The sequence below is a fragment of the Excalfactoria chinensis genome, chromosome Z, assembly GCF_039878825.1.
Source record: "Excalfactoria chinensis isolate bCotChi1 chromosome Z, bCotChi1.hap2, whole genome shotgun sequence".
Lineage (NCBI taxonomy): Eukaryota > Metazoa > Chordata > Aves > Galliformes > Phasianidae > Excalfactoria > Excalfactoria chinensis.
The window spans coordinates 52,998,961-53,006,074 of record NC_092857.1 but is presented as its reverse complement, the minus strand read 5'-3'; positions in this window follow the sequence as shown (position 1 = coordinate 53,006,074).

Here is a 7,114-nt window from a genome sequence, read left to right as displayed (position 1 = left end):
GGTGTGTTATGTCAATGGGAATTTCTTTGCTCCCTTTTCACTACAGCACTGAGCTTCCTGTTGTCCAGCCAATTCCTCGTGTAATGCAGGCAGCTACATCAGCATGCTAACAGACAGCTTCACTTCCAGGGCCTTACAGCAGGCTACTAAGATTTTAAACACGGTAAACACAATAAATAAGTCTGCTTTCGTAAGTGTTTGGTAATCATACTGTTTATGATCAAACAGGAAATACAGTGACCACTGAGATCCATCAGTGAGCTGAAGGAAACTGGTGCACAGCATAGGGCTACCTGCTATCAGTGTGCAACAGGGTGTTGTCTTGAATGGAAACACAAAGAGAGGCTGAGACCTGCAAACCTGGATGACAGACCTGGCAGTGAGGCTGGATGTAGAAACGTAATTTCCATTATCCTAAAACCAGGAGATAAGCGAAGTATTAAAAGATAATTGCATAAATGTGGAGGAAATGGTCACAATGCCTCCCATCAGCCTACCATTCTCTAACTACATTTCAGGCATAAAGAAGGAAGAAATTATTATATGTGTTAAAAAAAAAAAGAAGAAGAAAATGACAGCTAGATAATACTAGCTGAGACTTTGTGAAACAAAGGGGAAAACACCGAACAGTTTCTGATTTAGAGTCAAAAGTGATTCTCACTGAAGTCCTTGGGAAGATTTGCAGGACTCCCTAAAGATTAAGTTTTTAGCTTTTAGAATTAAGGGCTTGCTAAGGGCAGCAACAGTGGACTCACTATAGTAAGAACATACAGGTCCAGTCCAGAATTTTGCTGCCTGCAGAAGAGAGATCCCTGGGGCACAACAGCCTGTTGGCTGCACAGCTGGTCCCACCAGCCCTGTGTCTGTTTGTCCGACAGTGAACAGGTCTGCAAAAGCGCAGAGAAAAGAAAAGGGACTGCAGAACACCTCGGCTGAAGGAAGGCAGATTGTAAAAGTGTCTTGGCACACTCTCACATTATGGTGTTGGGAAGATAAAATGCAAAATCTTGTAGCCTTCCCTCACACAGGATCCAGTGGGTTCTGTACAGCTGGGGACATTGAGGAGGACTGCTCCACCTTCCTGCTGGTGTGTCAAACACCGCAGCATGAAGGCACCGCTGATCATGGGCTTGACCTTGCTTACAAGACATAACTGTTTATAAAAAGGAAAAGCATCGAAGGCTTACGCAGTGTTAACTTGCAAATTTAATTAGAGAGTTTTAGCAAAGTTTTCTTTTCCTGTGTGGAAGCAGTTCAGAATAGGAAGTTGCACAGAAGATTAGATCATGTAACACGGCTACTTATTGCATAAAGATAGCGCCAGCCTAAACAGAGCGTTTCACTTCGTACAGAACAGCTTGCGTGGTGAGCCACCATGAAATCAGATGAACACCAAGCATGCACAAAACATAACCGAGGAGAACATAAACATGGCAGGTGCCAGGCAGCCCGCAGTGGGTACAGTCCCCCCGTGCTCCATGCTGTGTGCCAAAGGACACCCTGCTGCATGCAACACCTGGGCTGTTCTTGGGCTCAGCACGCCTTGCTGCACTGCACTTAGCGCCATTAAAATGTATTTACTTTGAGATTAGTTTTGAAAGAAAAATCCAGAGCATGAGCCTTCCCCCTCACTGCTGATGCACTTTTTGGATGAGCTGACTTAAGATAAAAGTGCCGTTTCAAGGCCTTCCTGAGGATCCCCCCTTCCCCCTCTGTACTCTGTCCCACCGTTGTTTTCCCAGCTGTTGGCAGTGGGATGCCTCAGGCAGGCGGGAGGCTGACAAGCTGCCTAAACCAGCACATCTAAGCGGAGTTCTGAGGAGGGCCTTACAGCCATCCCAGCATGACACCAATATTCACCCCGTGAGCGTGCCTTGCAGCAAATCAGCATGGCCAAATCACAGAGCAGCCCTTTCCCCTCTGCAGTCCTGCCCCAGCAGGGCACCTCTGCTGACCAAACAGCCCAGCCCTCAGCACTGCACACCCATGCCTTGGCCCCTCTGCACCCCAGAGGCTCGCCGTGCTTTCCTTCCCCTCCCACTCAGGCTCCACGTGCCAGCAGAGAACAGGGCGTTGGGAAGCGGCAGGGAGATGGGCCTGCCCTGGGCTATGGAGCCCACAGCAGAGGAAGCCTCCATGGTAAGGCCCAGTGTAAGAGGCCCCATAATACACCTCAGCGATGAGCATCAGGGCACTGCAATATCTTTTTGCCCTTCTGAATGAGGAGAACTATAAATGCACGCTCTCACCCTGGTTAATGCTCTAAGACGATACTTGGTTTCTCATGGCTTATGTGGAGAGGAGTATGCAAAGAGAAACATTTCAATATGTAGGCAGGAGGGAGAGCTCGGTACTTGCCTGAAACTTTCATTTTGTGTTACATAAGAGTGAGATAATTATATCTCGTAATCTTCCCAGTATCCAGGACACTGAGTTTTAAGTCACCCTAGATATTTGGATTATTATGAGTGAAAAGCAACATTGATTTCTGCCTCCTTATTGAAGATTGTGTGTTTTAGGTTTGCTGTGTACTGCATTTTCTGATCCCTCTGCTGCCAGGAATTGCCCTTTTTCTTATAATATTTCGTAAGGTCATAAAAACTGACTGCTTAAAAAGAAGAAATAAAGAGGCTACAAACCCTTAAAAAAAACAAAACACTATTTTTCATGACTATCACCATGTGAATTTCACATGAAAATCATGTTATGATTTGTGAAAAAAAAACAACAAAACACTTTTACTCACAAGCAAACAGGTTGAAGGAGGGCAGCCAAAAAGTGATTTCAGATTCCCTGTGAGTTCAAAAGAACATAGCTATTGAAATAAAAAGGCCTTTAATGGAAGCTATTGCACACGCACGTATGTAGAAGTCTGGGCAACCTCTCAGATTGATATTTCCGTAGCTGAAATAAGTCCTCTGCTGACCCTAAGCAGGACAGAAGATGGGCACATGAACTCCTCTTCCTTCCCAGGTGATGGTTAACACCGGGCACACAGGCCACCCGGAGTGTGGTGTCAACTGGAGCCATCCAGCTCACCTCCCCACCCAGCGCAGTGACAGCGAGGTGACAGCTCCCATCCATGTGCTGACCTGCACACACCAACTGACAAAGTGCCTCCTTCTTAGACTTGGTTCATCCTTCACCAGCTGTGGTCGCAATTGCCCGAATCCCACAGCCAGGAACCTCCTGCAGCGCCCTGTGATGGCCTCTCTTGGGCACAAGGAGAGATGCTGCAGGCAGGCTGCATGCTGGGCACCCAGCGAGCAGCTCCTGGGCTCACTGCAGCTCTCAACTTCAGGCGATGCCTGGTCTGGCATGCTGTGCCTGATGGCTAACAAGCCTGCAGCCAAAATGTCAATCATGCTGGTACCCGCTTGCTCCTTAACAGATCCTGACACCACGTGGGAAGAAACCATCCTGTTTCCTAATGTCATTATTCTTAGAACAGCTGATTATTCTTAAATATCTCTATCTGGCTTTATCTTGTTCACCCTTTATTTCCCTTGAAGTGTATATAAAACATTGCCATCCTTTCTTCTGCAGCTCGCTTGAGACTTAAACCAATTTAGTCTCAGAGAATTACACCATTTCACAGTTAACAGCGTGGGCCTGAAAGGACTCACATCTTGCAAAACAAGACAATCATTTGAGGAATTGATTTTTTAAAGATTTTTTTTTTTTTTTTTTAGGTGTAAGAGATGAAGAAAACATCCGTTGCTTTCTTCTAGTCTCTATGGCTAGATGCACAGCAAGATCTATAATGCAGTTAAGGAAGGCAGGCTAATGAGTGTGTAGCTGAGAAAGAAGAAAGTGATCCATTGTTGGAAGCACAGGGAGCACTTCCACATGCAAAGCCATGTGCAATGAGTGGTAAACTCAGCACTGCTAAGGTAAGGAGAGTTCCATAGTGTTGGCGGCAGTGTTTGTAGTGTGGGACTGTGCAGATCAGTGCAATGCAAGACTCACCCCAAAGAACTGCGTGACAGAACAGCCAACAGAGCGGGACAGGTGCAAGTCCAAGCCCCAGGCAGGCCATTTCAGAACCATGTCTACCTACTGGCTTGAGCTCCAGTTATGAACTCAGCCTTGTTCAGATGTTAATCCCTTCTTGTGCTTTTAAAGAGCGTAATTCAGATCAGCAGATTGCAAATTTATTCACCAGAATTGAATTCAGATCTAGCAAATATTGCATCTGAATTTGATTGCCAGACAGAAGTTTTGCAGTGAGATGGGGGACTGCTCTGAAAATGAATGCTGAGAATGATAGAGTGCAGCTTGCTATGGCCTCTGTATTGAGGAAGAATGAAAGATAGTGAGACTCGTCCACTCCTTTTGCTCCAAAAACCGAACAGAAGAAAGAGGCAGCTCACGCTCACTTTTCAGACTGCAGTATCTGTGTCAGGACTTGAGAAAGACAGTGATGGCCACCTGGTGCCAGAGCTCAGGAGGCCAACTGAGGGCTGACCCCAACTCTGGGACAGAGTCTGCCCCACTTCAGTTCAGCACAATTTATCAAAGCCTTAACATCCTGCAAAGCATGCGTTTCTATCAGAGCTACTAAGTTAAAATAACTGAAGGAAAGTCTCTGCATCCTACATATAGTAGAAGTACCTGGATAATTTACTTTCCCACAGCTGTCAGTACATATGACCTTGCTTTTATGGCAGTGAACAGACTCACTGCACCAACAGACTGCCAACATCTCTGTGACGTTTTGGTTCATGTAACCGCATTGTAAACATATGTACATAGATAAACTCATGTCATTTCTATAAATACTTGTGGAAAACTGCGATAAAAAAAGAAAATAATAATAATAATAAAACGTTTTGTGATTTACTTCACTGGAAGATGCTGTATGCCAGGACAAAGGTAATTGCTCCAGGTAAGGTATGTTAGCATGTGCATTCTGTAAAAACTCTCATGTAAGTGAACACGGAAAGGCAGCAGCAGTGCGTCCAGCCCTCCTTCCTCCTCTTCCTTCACAATGTTTTTACCAGTTTGTATCACTGAGCCATGGCGCTGTGATTCCTAAAGGCACTGCATTCAAGACAAGTCGCACAAAGGCATTAATGCTTTCACTTTAGGAGCAAGGAAGAGAAAACAGTAATAAGAGAAAACAACAAGGAAGCTCAAGAAAATGAAATAAACTATATTAAAAATAAAAAAATAAAAAATGGATAAAAGCCACAAAGTGCAAAAGCCTGTCAAAGAAACTGCACCTTTATGTGTAGCACAAAGGTGTACTTTTTCACATCAGTATTAAACAGTGTCAGTAACATCCTAACGTAGACAGTAAGATATTCAATTGAAATAAGGTCGATTTTCTTTTTACAATACTAATATTTAGACAAGGATTTAGGTGTTTCTTTTTTGAAGAAAAACTAAGCACTGGCACGTAACCCAGGCCGCATCAAAGTAAATGCGGCCTGCAGTGTGAGGGAGGTGATCCTGCCTCTCTGCTCTGTGCTGGTGAGACCTCCCCTGGTGTACTGCATCCAGATGGGCAGCCCTCAGTACAGGAGAGACATGGACCTGATGGAGTGTGTCCAGAGGAGGGCCATGAAAATGATCCAAGGGGTTGAACGCCTCTCCTATGAGGACAGGCTGAGAGCTGGGGCTGTTCCGCTGGGAGAGGGCTGCAAAGTGACCTGATAGTGGCCTTACAGCATCAAGGGGGGGCTACATGAAAGAAGAGGACAGGCTCCTTAATGCAGTCTGACGTGATGTGATGAGGGGAAATGGTTTCAAACTGAAAGAGCAGAGATTTGGATGGAATATGAGGAAGAAGTTTTTTATAATAAAAGTGGTGAGGCGCTGGCATGGGCTGCCCAGAGAGGTGGTAGGGTTAGGGGTAGCCCTCCACCCCTGGAGACACCAGAACTAACTCCCTGATTCAGCGCGTTGCTGAAATTAGATGGCTGTGGTTTAAAAACAGAGCACATCTTCAGGATTACACCACTGCCAGAGCTTGTGCTTCAGATTATCTCTAAAATAAGGTTTTGTGTACTGGTATTTAGTAATAGCTAAAAAAAAAGTAAAAAAGAAAGAAAAAAAAGGAATGAGAAAAATAAAAACACAAGATTAGGTTCTCTGTCTCTCAGGAAGAATCCTGCAGTGACAGCCATGGAAGCCCTGCTTACCACAGCAAAATAAATAAGAACTCTCTTACAAAATTAATGCATTTCTGTTTCCCAGCAGGCCTCTGTTTCTCCGTCCTCAGACTGCATGCCATTAAAGGTGCAGGTTTCCTGTCCAGAGTACGTCTGGTACCCAAGGTTTGGGCTCTGCAAACATACTTGAATGCCTCAGAACAACTGCCCTTGTGCAATGCCCATGCTGCAAATGTGGGAAGTCAGCAATGGTTGATGACAGCCTTTGAAAGTGACGATCAAGTGTCTTTAGCTCCAACGCACAGTGTCTGTGGTAATCAGTAACAGGGAGCTACATTAATCGTGCTTTGCAGTGTGTGGCATACTTAAACGTGTGTATAACTACATCCACTAAGAGCAGCTTTCTTTTACAGCTCTTCCCATTTGGGCAAATACGCTGCAGATCTGGAAGGAGACGCCACTATTGATTGCTGCTGCTGAGCAGCAGATAAACTGTTTGTTTAAAAGATCCTCTGCAATTTGAGGGAGAGCGTGGAGAAAAGTCCTGTTAGCAATTCCTTACGATGGGCAGTAAAAACTGCATTCTTCTGTACCAAGATCTTTACATAGGCATGTCTATTTGAACCACCTGCAATGACGTGATTTCACATTCATCTGACATGCATCGTTTTGACACAAGAGACCCTCATTACGTTTACTGAAATCATCACGAAGTTCCAGCTGTCTCAAAGATGACAAACCCCGTTTTATTATTTTCTTTATAGCAGAACCTCGATATTTTATTTTACTGAAGTTCTTTGCATTTGATACTTTTTTTTTTTTTAATATAATAACCTATTTTCTAAGAATTAAGTATGTGAATGCCACTATTAATTTTCATTACAAGATGCTTCATTTAGTTGGATTTATTAAAAAAAAACCAACAACCAATAACAACAACAACAACAACAAAAGAAAAAATTAATTTGGACACCAAATTCCTGTGTGAAATTTCCTTG